Source organism: Rhinopithecus bieti, unplaced genomic scaffold, assembly GCF_001698545.2.
Source record: "Rhinopithecus bieti isolate Rb0 unplaced genomic scaffold, ASM169854v2 scaffold_4655, whole genome shotgun sequence".
Taxonomy (NCBI): Eukaryota; Metazoa; Chordata; class Mammalia; order Primates; family Cercopithecidae; genus Rhinopithecus; species Rhinopithecus bieti.
In genome coordinates, this window is record NW_016804517.1 from 832620 (window position 1) to 852827 (window position 20208).

Sequence of the window (20208 nt, forward strand, 5' to 3'; positions counted from 1 at the left end):
TCCCCTCCCCTCCCCTCCCATCCCCTCCCCTTCCCTTCCCTTCCCTTCCCTTCCCTCCTTTTTTAATTTTGAGACAGAGTCTTGCTCTGTTGCCCAGACTGGAGTGCAGTGGCACAATCTTGGCTCACTGCAACCTCTGCCTCCTGAGTTCAAGTGACTCTCCTGCCTCAGCCTCCCAAGTAGCTGGGATTATAGGCATGCGCCACCATGCCTGGCTATTTTTTTTTTTTTGTATATTTAGTAAAGACAAGATTTTACCATGTTGGCCAGGCTGGTCTTGAACTCCTGACCTCAGGTGATCCAACTGCCTCGGGTACCCAAAATGCTGGGATTACAAGGTGTGAGCCACTGCACCCATCCCCTATTTTCTGTATTAGTCTGTTCTTGTACTGCTGTAAAGAACTACCTGAGACTGAGTAATTTATATAGAAATGAGGTTTAATTGGCTTAAAGTTATGCGGGCTGTACAGGCTTCTGCTTCTGGGGAGGCCTCAGGAAACTCACAATCATGGCGGAAGGTGAAGGGGTAGCAGGCACATCTTTACATGATTGGCAGGAGAATGGTTGGGGAGATGCTACACACTTTTTAACAAGCAGATCTGGTAAGAACTGTGTCATGAGATTGCACTGGGGGGATGGTGCTAAACTATTAGAAACTACCCCCATGATCCAGTCACCTACCACCAGGCCCCGCGTCTAAAACTGGACAATTCAACATGAGATTTGGGTAGGGACACAGAGCCAAACTATATCAACCTGGCTTCCAAATAACATGGACTGGTTATTCATAGCCTGATGAGTTATGTATTTACCATTAACTGTAAACAACAAATACCTTTCCAGATGTTATAATGGACTGATTTTTAAAATGGACTGTTACTGCTAAAGAGTAATTTTTGAAAGGTTAAAAGTATATTGCATGCAGATATAAACTGAACATATATCAAAGGTTCGTTCAGTTCAGTTAATGAGGGGATTAACTAAGGTGAATTAAAGGCAAATTTGAGGAACTGAAAACCCCCCAGGAATGCTGAAATAAATATATCAATATATAACACAGTTGGTTAATATCCATGGAGCAATAAAATGTAATGTTTGGGGTTATCTTTTCTTCCAGGTAGAAATCAATCATATCTTTACTGGACAAAATTTATTTACATTGCTATGGACAAGAATTACTTGGAATTACTGACAGTGAAATGGAAAGTTAGTCAAAAGTGCATAGCCTTATTGACGTGGATATTCTGGAAACATACCTAGGAATCTCTTTTTCCCATTTCTCAATCTTGGACAGTTTTTTCTGATATCATTTAAAAAATGCTTCTGGAGCAGTTTTCTTCATTGAATACTCACAATTTTAGACTCTGAGATAAATGCTGTTTTAATTTATGTTAAAGCCTGAATGATAAGAGTGTTTGTATTTCCAATATTTTATTTTGTTACCATGCCCCCTGCTCCCCAAAGTGGAGTATTGACAATGTATGGTTAAGGTTGTAGCATCATTTCTGATCTAAGTGTTTCCTCTAATGACTAAAAGGATAGCACTCTCTCCTTCTTCTTTGTTTTTTTTTTTTTTTTTTTTTTTAAACTAAGGGAGAGGCAGGGCATTGAGTATAACTAAGTATTTTAAATGAAAATAGAGCAATCAACAGTATGAAAATTCTAATATTCTGTGTACCTATGTCTAAAATGAGATAGCCTTATGAACTGACTCATCTTAAGAATTTTGTAGAAAATTTGTTAGTTCTAATTATGAATTTAATAGAATGAGAATTCATCATGTGACAGCTAAGGTAGTGGAGAATGTTTTCCACCACTGTCCAAACACTGCCCACAGAGAGGCTTCCTTTGTCTCAGGGTGCCTGTACTGAGATTATAAACCATTAAAAGGACTTAGAGAGGGTCTAATAAACAGACCTCACTTTGAAGGTGAAGAACCAGAAGTCCAGAGGAGACAATTTGAAAATAATAAAACTCCTTTTTATTTTTTTTAAAACAAACAAACAAACAAACCTGACTTCAGATTGCTAAGTGATGTAAGCTGTTTCCTCTAATTATCTAAAAGAAGGTGATTTTGTTCTTACTAAATATGTCAATGGTAGGTCTTTACATAAGATTTTAACTTAGGTTGCTATCATAAGCTCTGTCTTTTGGTGGCAAAAACCAGGTCACTCTCACTCCAGAAGAGGGTTCAAAATGTAGATCCCCTGAAACCTCAGGTTGGGAACTGGCTTCAGTCCAGTACTTGCTTTCTGTGGCAGACTTGGCCCATGATGATTGCCCTGAGCTTAAGTGTTCCTCTTGACCTTTCACCATGACATCTAACTGGCAAGTTCCTTCAGGGTTTAGTTCCCGCAGCGGCAAAGCTGATTGACTGAGTTCATCATTTTAGCAAGTAATCAAACCCAAGCCACAGGCTTCTGGCCAGCTTCTGAATGGCTCTCTTTGGGTCAGGTGTTCTTTCGGGTTTGATCAGCTATGGCTGTGTGCTTGTGGAGTTGTGTCAGGTGATAGAAGATGGCAATTGAGAGACAACTGGGCCTGAGAATGTGGCAGAGTCCCCCAGAAATGGGAGTGGGTGAACAGATACTCTGAAATACGTCTACTACAAATCCAGTTTGAATAAATTAGTTTATTCTTGGTTAAAAACATTTCCTGTAATCTGCATTGTAATTGGGTTTTATATTTAGTCTGTTTCTATATTGGAGTAAACTTGAAGTTTTTTATTGGTCCATTTTATTCTTATTTGCTTGTCAAATTTTGCCTCTTTTAGAAACACAGAAGACAGGTTTTGAGACTTGGAAAGTTTATTATGATAGCTTGGTTTTGACAATTCATGTTGAATTTTCTTTTGAAGCCATAATGTTCCTTCAAAGTATTTTAAAAGGAAATTAAGAAAGTCTCCTTGTCCTGTGAATTCCTTTACTTTTCAATAGATATTTATTCTCCACAAATTCTAAAAGAATCCAAGTTCAAAAGGCAAGGCATTTAGTTTTAAAAATATTTATTAAATTGTTGGATTATGTACTGTCTGTTTGGGATATGACATAACCCATCCTTGTGGGACTTTCTGACTAGTTAAGGAGAGAGTATTACTGTTCCAGACAGAGGCTGCTTGGACCACAGTAGATTAAACATAGTGTAGAGAACTATTTTTTTTTAAGCATTAACAGTTCTATTTAGTTAAACTAAACATGTTAGTATTACTTTAGTTAAACATGTTGGTAGTGGAATAAGGCTGTGTGAAGACGGTTTTAATGGAAATTGTATTATATTCCAATATCATGTGGTGGTAATTACCTAATTCCTAATCCAGATTTTATTGGATCATATTTCCATTGTTCTTTCTAAGCCAGGTGATGGGAATGGATTAACAGTGTGGGGAGCAGGATAGAGGAAGGGCATTACAGGGAACTGCAGGAGCAAATACTTGGCAATGAATAACTCTTTTGAGGGTGGGTAGTAATCTAGTCTTGAAAATAATGACTGGTGTGGAGAAAAGGGAACCCCTGTGCACTTTTGGTGGGAATGAAAATTAATACAATCATCATGGAAACCAGTATGGAGATTTGTCAGAAAACCGAAAATAGAATTACCATATGATTCAGTAATCTCACGTCTAAGACTGTAGCCAAAGAAATTTGATCTGAATGCAGAAGAGATATGTGCACTCCCATGTTTATTGTGTCACTATTCACAATAGCTCAGATATGGAAACAACCTAGGAGTCCATTATCAGATGAATGGATAAAGAAAATGTGGCATATACACACTATGGAATACTATTCACCCTTTAAAAAGTGGGGGCATTTGCATCAACATGGATGAACCTGGAGGACATTATGTTACTACATGATTCACATATATGTAGATTCTTAAAAAGTCAAACTCACAGAAGTAGAGAGTAGAATGGTGGTTACCAGAGGCTGGGATGGTTAAGGGGGAGGAGGGATGGGGAGATAAACTGGAGGAATAAGTTCAAGAAATCTACTGTAAGGAATGATGACTGTAATATTAATAAATAATGCATCATAGATTTGAAAATTGCTAGAAGAATAGATTTTACATGTTTTCACCACAAAAAATAAGTATGTGAGGTGATAGATGTGTTAGCCTGATTTAATCTTTCCACATTGTAAATATATGTCAAAATACATCACATTATTCTCCATAAATGTATACAAGTATTTGTCAAATAAAAATAAAATTAAAAAAGAAAATAATAAATATAGAAAGTAAAGGTGGTCTTGACAATAACTGAGAAGATCAATTTGATTTAATTGGTAACACAAATATGATATGATTTTACTGGGTGCTAACCAATGTCTGTCTTATATACTGAGAACTCATTAAACACAGACATGGTGTGACTCTTGCCCTTGACGAAGCTAGGATTAAATCACGTAGAAGATTATTTTGGTACATCTGTGGGTAAGGATTTAAAAACAAACAAAACTGCTCTCATTTTGTTTGTTTTTAGTAATGCTCTACTGTAGGCAGGGCATTACTGACGTGGCCCTTGATAACAAGTCCTGTGATATAGGAAATTATTTCTTCAATTTGTGAATTTCTCAGTGAGAGTTCTGGGAACCTCAGATACTGCTGGGCAACCTGCAAAAGCTAAAATAGGGATTGAGATTTGTATTTGGGGAGGGAGGCATAATTTGAAGATTTATTTTGAGTAAACTCTGTGTTTGAAAGATCCTTTTTTATATCTCATACACACTAATTGCACCAGTAAACCAGGAAAAGTGTTTGCCAGTCTCATAGGCTTGTTTCAAAGATTCAAATGAGTTACCTAAAAATATCAGAATTGTGTCTGGCCCCTACCAGGGAAGTGTTTGTGTTGGTTGATGTTGTGCTTTAGCTCAGTGTTATGACTCCCTGGTACCACATAGAAATGTAAATACTGATTTACGTGTTTTTTTTCTCCTTGCTAAACTAAGCTCCTTCAGGGAAGCTGCTCTTTCATCTCTATATAATCTCACCTTCTTGCTCAATAAATGTTTGCCGAATGAAAGGATAAAGTATCTCTTCTTTTCTGCAGCATTAAGCGAAGGCACTTGGTCACTCTTTCTGGGAAGGTGAGCGGAGGTGTTGTTTGCTTTGAGGTCGTGCTTAAAACTGGTTTAGTTTCCAGTCTTTGACCAGTTATGGTCCATGAACTTATCTCACCATTGCCTGGAGCATAGTTGCTTTCACTCTTTATCATCTTTTTTAGTAACTACTTCCTTAAGGGTGTGTGGTATATTTCTTTGGAATTTTTATCTCTCATTAAATCTCTCATTTAGCTCCTACAGTTTTAGTAGATTGCAATCCGTAAGTCTGTTCCTTCCTCCTAGGTGAACCTGTTATTCTAAACTCTATTCAAATGCGTTTTACAGGAAAAGGGAAACTGGTTTGAGAGGCCAGTTTGGAAGTTGCTGAACTCCCAGGGTAGTTAATGGATGGTTTTTTTTATTTTTTGTTTTCTTTTACATCTCAGCCAGCAGTTTCAAGAGAGGAGCTCTGTAACTTACCCGAAACAATCATGCTTGGCTGTAAATTGAGGCAAAGTTTGAGGAAGGACTTTACCCTTTGCGTTACTCTTTTAATCTAGAAAAGGTAAGAAAGCAGTGTAGTGAAGGGAAGATTAAGTCTTTCCTTAAGTGTAGTGGAAAGTCCTCCCTTGTGAAGAGAGCTGATACCAGTGATACCAGCTGCTGGCAGGAAGAAGCTTTAAGGGTGACTGCAGCAAGAGACTTGCAACCTTCAGTCACCAAAGCTAGAGACCATGCCTGGGGCTTTTTGACAGCAGCAGGATCCTGTTTGAGAGATAGTAAAGGTTCTCCTCCAAGCAGAAGAAAGGGCGAAAAGGGTCAGTTAAACTCTGTTTATTGAGAGTTAGATATTAAAGGAAGAAAACACTAACTTTGTATAAAGGAAGAAAACACAAACTTTCTACTTTGGATTTTGTATTCTCTTAAGCCAGGCTCTAATTTGCAAAACATGCTGTTTATGAGTAAGAATGAGAAAGTTTTCAGTGTTTTTACTATTCTAATAAAATGCAGTTTTAGTGGAGTGCTCTTCCTGGTCTCTCTATATTATTTATTTCTTATTACACACCGTCTTTCCCCTGAGAATCGACAACTGAACTCTAATAATAGGGTGTGGGACAGGGCTGCCAAAGACGAAGCATGCCTGCTGCAATTTCCACATCGTGTGTCCATAGCGGACAATGGCAGTTGATTTGGGCACTGTCTTCTGGTGTGGTTTCTAGGAAGCCACTGCCTATTGATCAATCAGATTGGCCCCAGAATGGAACCACTGCCCTCCCGCACCCCCAGTCTAAGAGGAAGTAATAAGTTTTGAAAGGGTTGACCCTACAAATGTAAACTTACAAAGTGAGGGCTTGCCAATGCCTTGCAGAATTTTGTGAACTTTAATCTTTTCTTTCCACAACCTTGGTTCTTATGCCCAATCCTTTTTACCCTTTGAACCTTCTCCTACTCCAGTGTGTTTTCCTTGAGAGGAAGTCACAAGTAGTAAACACATAGGAGTTTGAGTATTGCTATACCAGAATTATTGAATAGGAGAAGAGTACCTTATTCTGTACCACACTTCCCCCACCACCAGTATTCTGCATGTCATTAGGTTAATGTCTGCAAAGACTCATGCCATACTTTGCTCAATCCTCAATTGAAAGTTTAGAGCCACAGACTTTTAAGTATAATTGGGTAATTTTTTCCTTAGATGATTTACTGTGCATGGTATGCATTGTTAACTTGCTTACTCATAGAGTCCCAGAAAGAACTTTTTGCATTGTATCTTCATGGCATGTGTCCCCTGAAAAATCAAGCCTGCAGCTTTTACTATGCATTCCATATGCTAGATCCTATAAAAGGAAGATCACCAGGGTGCTCTCAGAGGCTTTAGCAGCTATCCTAAAAAGAGTCCCTCTAGACCTTCTCAAGCCACTCACTGACAGAATACTTACTCCACCTCACAGGAGGAAGGAGTGTCAAGATCCTTTACTCAGGAAGATAGCAAAAGCAATTTGAAACTGGAAAATAGTGAATGGATCAATTTTTATTGAAAAACAGATTCAAGTATATTCATCATCAAGGCACAGTTGTTATGGTCAACACAATAGCCTAAAGGTATCCGACATGTAGTTTGGAACCCTTTCCCATTTCCTCAAAGTTTGACGTTGGACAAATTTGCAACTTTGGACAAGTTACAACATAACCTCTGTTATGAGCCTAATGTCTTCATCTGGTTAAGTAGGGGATTCTAAACCCTTCACCCTCACCCCTCACCCAACACACACACATAGGGTTCTTGTGGGGTTAAGTATAAAGGTATCTCATGATGTCTCACAATCATTTATTGTCATTGAGACATTACTTTGTGTTCACCAGTGAGGATGTAGGAAGATCTTTTTAGCTACATGTCTTTGTACATGTCTTTGATATATTACATATTGCCTTAAAAGGTAGATATTTTATTTTCTTCCTGTCAAATGGCAGAATGGAAAGTTCCCCTTTTCAACTATGTTCCTATTTTGGCCCCTGCTTTTTGAAAGTACTTGTGATAGAAATTAAATATTCATGCAGGTGTGGCATGCCATTTGAAGGTGACACTATCATGGGTTCTTCAATAATTATCTGGTGGTAATTTGCCTCTTTGCATCTGTGGCTATCTCTGAGGGACACTGTGTTCTTCTGATTTCTCCCATTACAGTGGGAAAGCACACAGTGCCATAAAACCAGTTAACATGTCAGAAAATTATCTCTTATGAAATTCAGTTTCTTTTGAAACTTCTTTGATGTACAAAAAGATAACATGGGCCTACTTTACAAGTAACAAAACGATTCCACTTTCTGGTAATTCAGAAGACTTCTTGGGTACTGAATAAATTGATTCTTTTCCTTTAAATGATTTGTGGGTAGGGACAAAACAGCATATTCTGTATTTAATTATAAGGCTTCATTTTCATGAATCTCTCTCTTTTTGTTGATGGTGAATCTAGCGCTGCATTCAAGCTGTAAAGAGGAATAGCATTATTTTACCCACAAACTGTTTACATCAGACACCATTGGTGATTTGAGACTCAGTATTAGTATCTGTCAACTGGGGATTGCAAAACAGGCTTCATAGGAATTGGAAGATTAAATGAGATCATACATTAGTAATTTCATCTAGCTTCTAGCACGGACGAGCTTGGTTACTATCTTTATAGGTATTTCTGTACTTATAGAAAGGAGGCCACCCTCCCTCCCCACTCCCTTCTCTCCCCTCTGCTCCTGCCTTCTCCCATCTTATTCCCAGAAGTCCATTCCTCCTGGACAACAGGAAGGCCCTTCCCCTTCTGTTTCTATCATAAACTGCTTCTCTGTCCTTTGGTCTCTGGAGAACTTGCAGGTTGACCTCATATAATCAACCAATCAGCCAAAATTTTTTCCTCAGACACATCAACATCTTTCTGAAATAATACCACTTTGTAGTCTTCAACTACTTGCTCCCCTTTCCTTAAAGCATTTTATTTTTGACCAGATACAGGGATTCTTAGACTCCCAGATAGATTCCTAAATAATTATACCTAGCCCAACAGGCAAAACTAATGTGTGCTATTTGAAGGCAGGGCAGTGTTGACTTTTTGGGAGAGTGATGTTCACTTTAAGAAAATTTATTAAGCCACACAAGATTTCTGGGCTTGCTAATTTTTTAAAAAATTACTTTTTCCTCTTTCTACATGTAGCCTAATTCACTTGTGTATTTTACTTACACAGGGTCATATTTCATTTTAGCTGAAAAGTCTTTCATGAAATAAAACGCGGAAGCATTTTAAGCCTTTAGGGTGATGTGGGTTAGAGTTATTTATAAGCTGTTTGATCATATCCTTATGTATGTGGTCTGTGGTTGTTCCACTTAACTTGCTATTGATTGCATTTTGGTAAAAATGAAAATTTACCCCAGGGTTGTGATTATTATGGTTTAAAAAATACACTTTCTTGCTTCTTTATCTTTTTTATATAGTCAGTTAGCAGTTATTTACCTAAATGGAGAGGAGATAATTTATAAAGGTACATGGTTTTAAAACTCCTGTTATGCCATCAGCTGCATTTGGTGTGCGATTTTTTAATTGACATTGGATTTGCATGCTTACTTCTGCTTGGCATTGTCTAATAGAAGCTTACTCTGAATACCATGACAGCCAGAAATTAGTTGGGAATTGGTGAAATAATGCTTTTCTTTTCCTATGGATACATAACAAGAAGTGAATAATAGTTAACTTGGATTTTAGGTTTTTTTTTCTTATAAGCAGCTCATTGCATGAAGAATGCACTTTAATTTACATATTACTTTCTTCTAGATTGGAAGGAAGACTGATGAAGAAAATAACAGCATGATTCAGGTAAATGGATTTTTAAGTTATTTACCTTTTATGCTAATTTATGTTTTCTGTGTTCTCCCAATGAAAGGATCTAAACAAACAATTTTTGTGGGCAACTGGAATATATAAGGAATACTTTGGGGATATAAATGAAATAGTCAAATACATATTACCATTTAATTAATTTAGTTATGTACATATTTTGAGCAAGTATGTATTTTATACAAAATGGAGTATTTATAACTAATGCTTTTTTCCTACCCCAGAATAATTTTCTTCCAACTCTTTACGTACATATCTGACATCAGTGTCTTCATTATTTGAGTCATATTTTTGAAGCATTCAATATTATTTTCCACAGCCTGTTATCATTTTAGGTGTTTGCAGTACAGCACTTTTGGAATCTATGTATGGCACTATATTTGGAAATTTTATCCCAAGCCTCAAGTAATCATTTGTATAATATTAGGACAGTTGCTGTTTTCATTCTTTCTGTGTAGATGAACATTGAAGATCTCTAGTGTGTAACAATTTGTAGAATTGTTTTCTTAAGTCTTTCTCCCTCCCTCCCTCCTTTCCTTCCTTCCTTCTTTCCTTTCATTTATTTATTTTATTTATTTAGAGGTAATTGCATGTATAATGTTTAAGAATTCAAATAGTACTCTAATAGCCATTCATTGTTTTTTTTAATACTCTTATTGCCCCTTTGCCTAAAGATAGCCCTTTTCAATCCTTTTAGTTGTATTTTCCAGTATTCATCTACCTATTTCTAAACAACACATCGTATGCTCTAAGTGCCATTTATTGATTCCTTTTAAAATCTTGGACTTATACATTGATTTCCTGCTGAAGAGTTCTCTCTCATAGACCACTCTTTACCCTTACTACATACCTACTTTTCCTGTCTCTTTATTTTCTTGTTGCAGTCATTGTTACTGCACCCTTTACCCTTACTACATACCTACTTTTCCTGTCTTTATTTTCTTGATGCAGTCTATATTTAGATAAGTATTAATGTCTACTTCATTATAACTATTTTTTTTGTGGCTGAGCTCTGATATAAGTTGAGATGTCTCAAGCCATTCTGCCTCCCAGTTGGTTGTTTGTGAACTGTTTTTTTGTCTCTGGAAAATGTTTCATACTTTATCTCCAGAATTCTGCAATATTGGGACACTTTTCATTGTTTTTGATGTTCATGGTCCTCTCAGCTTAGAAACTGATGTCTGTCAATTTGTAAATTTTCTTGTACTATTTCTTTGATAATTTTCCTCCATTCTCTCTTTTCTCTTAGTCTGTTAGTTGGGTATTTGCACCTACTAGTTTGATCCTCTAATTTTCTTAAGTCTTACTCTTAGCTATTTTCCATCTTTCTGTGTTTTTCTTCTACTTTCTGAGAGGTTTTCTTGGTATCAGTTGAATGTTTAATTTCTGCTAGCAGGTTTGTAATTTTGAATTTAATTTTTTAGGATCTATGAATATTTTGTTTTAAAATTAGGATCCTGTTTTGTTTCATAGATGCAATATTTTCTCATTTTTTTGAGAATAGGAATTGAACTATTTTGCTGGTTTTTCCTGTTCTTTGCACATTTTCCTGTGTGTTCCCTTTATCTTCTTATTTTGATCACTGATTTTAATGTTAAAGGCTCTTCCCAAATGAGTGCTGGGGATTTAGTTGTCTGTTCTTACTTAAGAGTAAGACAATAAAAAATGGACTGCGATTTTGTTACCTGATTGGCTTCACTCTAAGGTCTTTGAGCCGAGGCCTTACTAGCCATTTCAGTGGGTAATTATCACGTATCAAAATCTGCAGACTTTTTTCCTTGGACCTTTCAGTTTCTCCAAAAAGGAATTTTTTGTTTACCTTTTTTGTAGGGTATAAGCCTACCTGTAAGGATTTGGGGCACCACAGAGGAGTGAGGAGGAAGGGAGCCAGAGGTCTCACCATCCAAGCCTGAGAATGCTTAGATCCAGTGCTTTTGTTTCAGCCTTATCTGGAGTCTAGGTTTGAAGTCTTGCTGTATCATTTTCTCCAGAGGGTAAACTGCCCCTTCTTAAGGAGTAGGGATAGTTTGTTTGGCTCTACCAGGTGAGGCAGAGGATCTGGGGTTCTAACTCCCTCCCTCTCTCCCTTCTTCCCTCCCTCCTCCCCTTCTTTGCTCCACACAAATTTATCATCTTACAGTTCTGTGCGTCAGAAGTCTGATGGCAGGTCTCACTGGGCTAAAATCAACGGGCCAGGCGCAGTGGCTCATGCCTGTAAACCCAGCACTTTGGGAGGCCAAGGCCGGCAGATCACTTGAGGTCAGGAGTTCAAGACCAGCCTGGCCAACATGGCGAAATCCTGTCTCTACCAAAAAATACAAAAATTAGTCGGGTGTGGTGGTGGATGCCTGTAGTCTCAGCTACTCGGGAGGCTGAGGCATGAGAATCACTTGAACCCTGGAGGCAGAGGTTGCACTGAGCAGGGATCATGACACTGCACTCCAGCCTGGGCGACAGAATGAGACCCTGTAGCAAAACAAAACAGGTGTCCACAGGCTGCACTCTTTTCCAGAGACTCTAGGGAAGAGTCCCTTACCTTGTTTTTATTTTTTAGCTTATTGCTGCTGGCTGCATTTCTTGGCTCCTGGCACCTTTCTGTCTTTAAAGTCAGCAATGGTCAAATGGCCTCATATTGCATGACTCTGACTTCCTTTTCTGTCTACCACTTCCACTTTTAAGGACCCTGGTGATGATATTAGGCCCATTCAGATAATCCAGGATAATCTCTCATTTGTTTTTATTGTGGTAAAAAACACATAACATAAAATATAATCATTTTTAAGTGTACAGTAGTGTTAACTATGTACACATTGTTGTGCAAAAGCTCTCTAGAACTTTTTATGTTGCAAAACTGAAACTCTATACCCATTGAATAGCAACACCCCTTTAGCCTGACTGCCCAGCCTCTGGCAACTACGAACCACCGTACAAACCACCTTCTGTTTCTGTAAATTTGGCTACTTTAGATATCTCATATAAGTGGAATCATGTAATATTTGTCTTTTTGTGACTGGCTTGTTTTACTTTGCATAATGTCCTCAGGGTTCATCCATGTTAGAGCATATTAGAGGATTTCCTTCTTTTTAAGGTTGAATAATATTCCATTGTATGTATATACCATGTTTTCTTTATTCATCTGCCATTGGATGTGTAGGTTGCATCCACCTGTTAACTATGGTGAGTAGTGCTTAAGTAAACAAGGGTGTACAGATATCTCTTCAAGACCCTGCTTTCAATTCTTTCAGATGCATACCAGAAGTGAGCTTACTGGATCATATGTTTTGAGGAACTGCCATAACTGGCAGAAATGTACCATTTGACATTTCTGCCAACAATGTACAAATATTCCAGTCAACTTTTCCACATCTTTGTCAACATTTGCTATTTTCTATTTTTGTTTTTGATAGTGGTCATTCTAATGGGTATGAGATGATATCTCACTGTGGTTTTGATTTGCATTTTCCTGATGATTAGGAATGTTAAGCATCTTTTCATGTGCTTATTGACCATTTGTATATCTTCTTTGGAGAAATGTCCATTCAAATCCTTTGCCAATTTTTAATTATTATTTAGCTTTTTGTTGTTGAATTGTGGGCATTCTTTATATATTCTGGATATTAACACTTTGTCAGATATATGGTTTACAAATATTTTCTGTGGGTTGTCCTTTCACTTGGTTGATTGCTTCTTTTAGGTTTTAAGTTTGATGTAGTCCCATTTGCTTATTTTGTGTGTGTGTGTGTGTGTGTTTTTTTTTAACCTGTGTTTTTGATGTCATATCCAAAAAATCATTGCCAACTCCAATGTCATGAAGCATTTCCTCTATGGTTTTTTTTTTTTTTTTTTTCTAGGAATTTTATAGTTTCAGGTCTTAATTTTAGGTGTTTACTCCATCTTGAGTTAACTTTAATTTATGGTGCGGGGTAAGGGTCTTTTTTTTTTATACACGCTTCACCACCCCCATCTTTTCAGTCTTCCCACTCCCCTTCTGAGGAACCAGAATCTCCATCATTTCCTAAGCGTTTTGTTGCCTAGGTTAGTGCTGGAATTATAGGCATGAGCCACCATGCCTGGCCTGAAACTTTAATTGAATATTTTTAAGCTAATATAATGGCAAAAGAGTCCTAGTTTTTGTTTGTTTGTTTTATTTTATTGCTGTTTTAGTTGATAACTGCTTTCTTTATGCCTATGTTTGATTATTTACAGATGTAGCACCATTTCTTACAGATAGAATAAAGAATGATTAAAAGATGGGAGGGTGCGGAGGGATGCCTGGTCCTAACTAAGTCCTTAGGACTATTGAGAGTAGTGGATTGTTTTTGTCTATAAGAATTGTTTATAGAATTAAGTCTGTTAGTTGGCTCAAGGTATCAGCTCCCCAGCTTGACAGCTGGAGAGCACCTGTGATTTTTATCCTGGGGTCCAGGGATAGCTTTAAGGAGTTAACGATTGTCCTGAAATTTAAGTGGGGAGGGATGGAACAGGCTTAGTTTTCATAGATAATACTGTAGGGCTTATATGATCCTGAAAAGGGTTGAGAGCCTACTTCTTATAGATTATCATAGGAAAAAAAAAAAGAAAATGTTATTGATTAAATTAAATACGGTCGAACTAAAATATGCTACCTTTCTAGCTACCATTAGATTCCATATTCTTCCACACATAAGTACAAATTACTATGAATGAGGCACTAAATGAATAGCCCTCTTTGTTCTTTAGTACAAGACATTGTCTCTAGCTTCCTGATTATGCTGCTAGGAAATGTGTACCATGTACACATATATAACTATAAAAGCTGTTACTTATGAGGGTAATGTTTTGGCCCCAGAGAGATCATAACATTTTTATAAGTCAACTTGTAAAGACGATAACTCAGTAGTTACCTTTGTTTTCAGTTTGAAGCTGAAACTTCAAAGTTATACTTAATTTATGATAATCAATTATTTGTTGGCAACTAAAAATAGTAGATAATTATATAAAAGGAGAAACACCTTTTATAGTCATAGGGCTAAAAACTTAACTTTTAATTAGAAAAGATGGAGTAAGCTTTATGTTATATGTATATATTATACTACTGTAAAAAATACAACAATTAAAAGCTAGAAAAGAAAGAAAAAATGGGAGGAGGTAGGGAAGGTTCATTATGAATTATTTGTTTCCAAGTTTATAAGTACTTTAATCCTTTTATTTATAGTAAACTGCACTGAATTTACACAGTCTCTGTCAGCTTTAGAATTTTGTGATTCTGTTTTGAAGTCGTTAAGCTGAAACTGCTTCTTTGTTCCAGGCACACCACTGAGTTCTTTGGGATGCCCAAAAGTGTATGGTTTGGAAACATGAAATAGAAGACAAGACCCTGACTCAGCAAGTATACCTGAGAATACTTTTAGAGGAACCTGTCGATAAATGCAAAACAGCAGCTGTTGGAGGTATGTATTAACAAAGAACGCTGATTGAACCTGATGTGGCCCACTCTGCTCTACTCAGTCAAATGGAGTCATTCTCTGGGAATGAGCTCTTCTCTTGAATCCCACTGTTCATAGGACAGAACTCTCAGGCCTGAAATACCTGGTATCTTTCTGTAACCTTGGCTGTGTGGTGGGATATCACTCGTCACTCTTTGATGAACTCTGATTCAGACCCTTGAGTGTCCTTCCCAATGCCTCAAGGACATTAGACTCTTATCACATGAAAGTGATAGCAAATTTCTAATTAAAGACCTCATTGCCTTCTTTCCTGGGAGTAGAGCAGTCAATGTCAAAGCTCAGCAAATGTGTCTTATAATCAGCTGTGACTGGCTTTACTTTTCCCTGAACATCATCAAGGCCGTTTCTGATTGGATGTGGTTGTATCAGATTGACTGGTTCCCTCTTAGTCATTTACTTTGACCTGCTTGTTTCTTGACCCCCGTTAAATGTTTACCCCATTTTCTTGGTTTTTAGCCTTTAATTTTATCTCCTCAACAATGTATCATCAAGATCAGGGACACCCATTATTTCATATCCATTATTTCATATCCTGTGACCTTTGGTGGATGTCTGGCTTTGGATGCACTGGCTCTCTTGGTAAGGCACAGCCTATGTTATTGTCATATGTTACCTTGATCCTTTAGGATTTTTGTAGTCTTTTTTTTTTTTCCATCTACCAATGAAGAACACTACAAATGTACCTTGTGTTGAGTATTTTACGTGTCTTTGTCACACCATCATGAAAGCATTAAGCGAGTCCCATTTTGCAGATGAGGAAATAAGGTTCCAAGTGGTTAAACAACTGGCCTGCTATTCCCAGAGAGTAAGTGGCAAGAATGGGATTCAGCACTGAGTCTGTCTTAAATTGTGTATGATAGAAATAGTATGCCCTGCTGTATTCCCTTTTTGAAGCAGAGTTTTAAAAATATTCTTATTCAGCTGGTCATGGTGGCTCACACCTGTAATCCCAGCGCTCTGGGAGGCCAAGGCGGGCCGATCACCTGAGGTCAGGAGTTTGAGACCAGCCTGGCCAACATGGTGAAACCACCTCTCTACTAAAATACAAAATTAGCTGGGCATGGTGGTGGGTGCCTGTAGTCCCAGCTACTCAGGAGGCTGAGGCAGGAGAATCACTTGAACCTGGGAGGCGGAGGTTGTAGTGAGCTGAGATCTTGCCACTGTACTGCAGCCTGGGCAACAGGAGTGAAACTCCATCTAAAAAAAAAAAAAAATCTTATTCTTGTGGAATTTTAATCTTCTTTTTTCAGCTTCTGCTACTTTCCCCCCATTTCATGACATTTTATTTGGTTTATAATTATAACACTTAATTTGAACCATTAAAATTAAAATTTTCAACTTTTATTATTTTTATAATATCACTGAGAATATATTATTGGTATGAGACATTATTAAAATATGCCCTCTTTCTTACATAGGCTCTGATGTCTTTACTGATTGTATGTTTTCTGAGTTGATTATGAGTCTAGCATGGGAGACAGGAGTGGACTTTTATATTTCTAATATGGTCCTACTAGTACAGAGTTATTGAAGATGACATAGAAGAATGATAAGATTTTGCCAGAAATATTCTCCCGTAGTTCACAAAGTTGTTTTAGAACCTGAATTCTTTAAAATATGGAACATCTATTCAAGTACTTAGTTTTGGCTCAGTGACCACTTTCAATGTGTACAGCTGGGAAGTTGCCTTGTATAGAAGGATATAGGTTTTAAGTTTAAGTTTAAGAATATATGGTATCTGATTGTTTTCAATAAGGGGCTAAATAATTTGAAATTTCTATATATTTAGGCTTCTAGAATGTTCTCATTAAATTAGTAGATGTAAATACTGAAAAATATTTTAAATGATCCTAAAAATCCTGAGAGATAGATGTGGTCAACCTCACTGAAAGATGAATACACTGAGGTTTATAAGATTATGAAACTTGCCAAAGCTCATGTGATTAGAAAATAGCAGGGCCAGAATTGAACCTAGATCTGTTTTTCACCAGCAATGTTTCTAACAATTACATTGCCTAGCTGATTATACACAGTGGTGACATTTAGATCATAAACATGTCTAAGAATTTTCTTATGTTTAGGATTCATACAAAGGCAGTCCTAAACAGCTAAATAAGCCTCGTCCTCACAGAAGCAAAAGCTTCTAGATGGGGTTGGTGGTGTTTGTCAACGAGGTTTTGTCAGGACAGTGGCAATTCTGGTGAATGATGGACTGAGCCACTCTTGAGAACTGGATGTGTCTGCTTGGGCTACATGCCATTTCCCACCCAGTGCTAACCACACTGCTAGCAGCAATTAGGGTCGACTCACCTTAGCAGTTGCATGAGCAGCTGTTTCTTCCAAAGCAAGTTGGGACTGGAATTTTGCCACACAATCACACAGTTAAGGACAGCTCTGGCATTTATATATGAATCTCAGAATTTTAGGTACACCATTTCTTTTCAGTAAATAAAATTTCTTTCTGCTTTTAAGTGTCTTTTCCTGATTCTACATAGAAAATTTGATGAATATTCACAGCCATAAAAAAGAATGAAATCATGTCCTTTGCAGTAACATGGAAGCACCTGGAGACCATTATTCTAAGTGAACTAATGCAGGAACAGAAAACCAAAAAGCACATGTTCTCACTTATACGTGGGAGCTAAACATTGAATACATAAAGATGGGAACGATAGACAGTAGGGAATGCTTGAGAGAGAGGGTCAGGGAGGCATGGATTGGAAGACTAACTGTTGGGCACTGTGCTTACCACCTTGGTGATGGGATCCTTCGTACACCAAACCTCAGCAACACACAACCTACCCATGTAACAAACCTGCACATGTATCTCCTGAACCTAAGATAAAAGTAGAAGAGAAGAAAAATATAAAAAACATTTGTTTAAGTATGAACAAAAAGGAAAAAAAGAAAATTTGGTAAATATTGAAAAGTTTAAACAACAAAATAAAGATTAGCACTCAGATACAGCCATTGATAATATTTTGGTAAAGATGCTTCCAGTTTTATTCCTATGAATATGTATGTCTTTTAAAATGCAAACTTAAAATCTTAGTGTTCTATATCCATTTTTACTTAGTATTATTGCAACATTTTTCCTGTGTGCTTGAATGTTCTTTTCCAACATACTTTTAGTGGCTATAAGTATTCCCTTTGGGTAATAGCGTCAGTGAATCCATTCTATTAGTAAACCTAATCCTCATTCAATTTAGTTTAAAACCTCTCTAAAAAACAAGAACATAATTGCCACTAGTTTTCATAATGATATCCTAATGATACTTTCAGATATGATGAGAAAATCTAGTTTCGATCACTTCCCCTGTCACATCATGCAATGAACCTGACTTGAAGTTTCCCAGTACAAATGCTGTGCATGACTGTAGCATGGGAAAATTCTCTTTTGACTGGGAAACTTTGAATATCTATTTTTCTTTCTTTGAGGTGGCTCATCTGTGACAAGTAACTTCAGTGTGTTCATACTTAGATGAAAATTCTCAAATCCTGATCTGCAGGTGATTTGGCTCTCGTAGTTGACTTTACTACTTCACTAAACCTTTTTTCTTCTCCTAAATATTTCACGTGGGCCAAACCCTGGGTCAGCAGCTACACTTACCTGAAGAAACCCCAGGTGTCATGAATGAGGTTAGAGAGACATGCATAATGTAGTATTAATGTGACTTTTCCTGAAACCAAAGAGTTCTGTGCTCCTAGGTATTGAAGTTATCAAACTGAGAAGCTGATTACAACTGAAATGGGTAAACATGTAACAGAAGCACTCTACTCAGAAAAGGCTCCTATGAAGCTATGACTATGACTTCTTATTACTTATTGTTCTCTTAAAGACTGTATTAATTAAATCACTATCATCCTCACCAAACCATTACTTTTCAGACATGGTTCCTTATTTCCCTTGGGATTCTATAGTGTCATGTGGGTAGGTAAGGGGTGAGGGAGGAGGACAAAGGCTCCTTATTGTCAATAATTGTCCTTATTGACAATAAGGAGGACCCCCTTATTGTCTCATCAACCAGCAGCTCTGCCTTTTATGTTTTATGTATTGAACTTCCATAAATTTTTGCTGAAAGAAAGGACTGCTGCTTAATGGAGTAAAGACTGTGAAAATCACTGGGGCATTGTAGATCCTACAGGTGGATGAAAAAGAGATAGAAAATGGACGTCCGGACAGCATTACTTCCAAGTTTCCATTATGCTTGTAATTCTCCTGCAGTGACACAGTCCTTCTGGGGTTTGATATTTACCATAGGTCCTCTGGTTGGACTTCCCATAGATTAGCCTGCTTTTACGATAGTGGTTTCCATAGAGACACCTCAGAAATATTAGGGTTAGGAGAGATGAAAGAGTGATAGCCTTACAAGTATTGGTGGTAGAAAGTAACCTTTTAGTGATCAGAGCAGTGAGTAGTGGAAGGTATAACCTGTTAAAGGCCCACAGGAGACTGGTTTCTGTATTCTCGTTGATGTGTATTACCCAGTAGGAAGATGCTCTTTCCATCAGAGTGATGTGGTGTATGAAATTCAGCCAGACAGTCTGTGAAATCTTCATTATCTATTTCTAGACTCATTTAAAACATTTTCGGTGGGCTCTCTTAAATTGAAGATTTATAGTGGTGAATCACAGAACCAACTACTCCCAAATAAAAAATTTTAGTGTTTTTGTTCCACAGCTCAGTTCTGACTAGAGAATTTTCTGCAAAGATATTTTTAACCAGCAAAGAATGAGGAACTAACTAAAGAGTTTGCAATGGCTAATTTACAATTGGTGCCCGAATCCTTAACCACAGTTAAAAATCTTAGCTTTATTTACTGGACAGTTGGTGCAGGAGTATCAATGTATGAAGATCTTAATGTTAATATATATTTAGTCATTCAGAGAATGAGCTTAGTCTTGAGGTGAAAACTGGAGAGAAAATTCTTGCTTTCTCCATCAGGAAAGGGGTAAATTATGACCAACTTGCAAACATAACAGGACACACTGGTGTCAAATAGGGCCTGAGCTGTTTGTATATGAATTGTGTATATGGCTACAACTGTTGGGGTGACATTCAACAAGATGTGAATGAATGACACCCCTGGAATTGTGCAGTGCTGCAGCCCTGGGTATAGCCATTTATTCTGTTAGTCATTTATGCAGTGAATGTCTCTACCTTATGCCTGGCACTTTCCTAGGTACTAGACCACAAGAGTGAGCAAGGCAAACAAACAAGATCATTTCTCTCATGGAACTTACAGTCCAAAAGGGGTTGGGCAGGGTCTTCAGGGAGAAAAGTAATAAAGAGGGAGGTAAACA

The 20208-nt window shown here is 37.3% G+C and overlaps 1 protein-coding gene across 5 annotated transcripts in view; it reads left to right on the plus strand.

The window, feature by feature from the left end:
* LOC108527547 (phosphatidylcholine:ceramide cholinephosphotransferase 1) overlaps window positions 1-20208 on the plus strand; it is a 320286-nt gene that overhangs the window by 153440 nt on the left and 146638 nt on the right. For all 5 annotated transcript variants that reach the window (XM_017868867.1, XM_017868871.1, XM_017868868.1 and 2 more), the window contains 2 exons: window positions 9356-9397; window positions 14706-14847. The gene's annotated coding sequence lies outside the window, so the exon portion shown is untranslated. The remainder of the gene's footprint in view (window positions 1-9355; window positions 9398-14705; window positions 14848-20208) is intronic.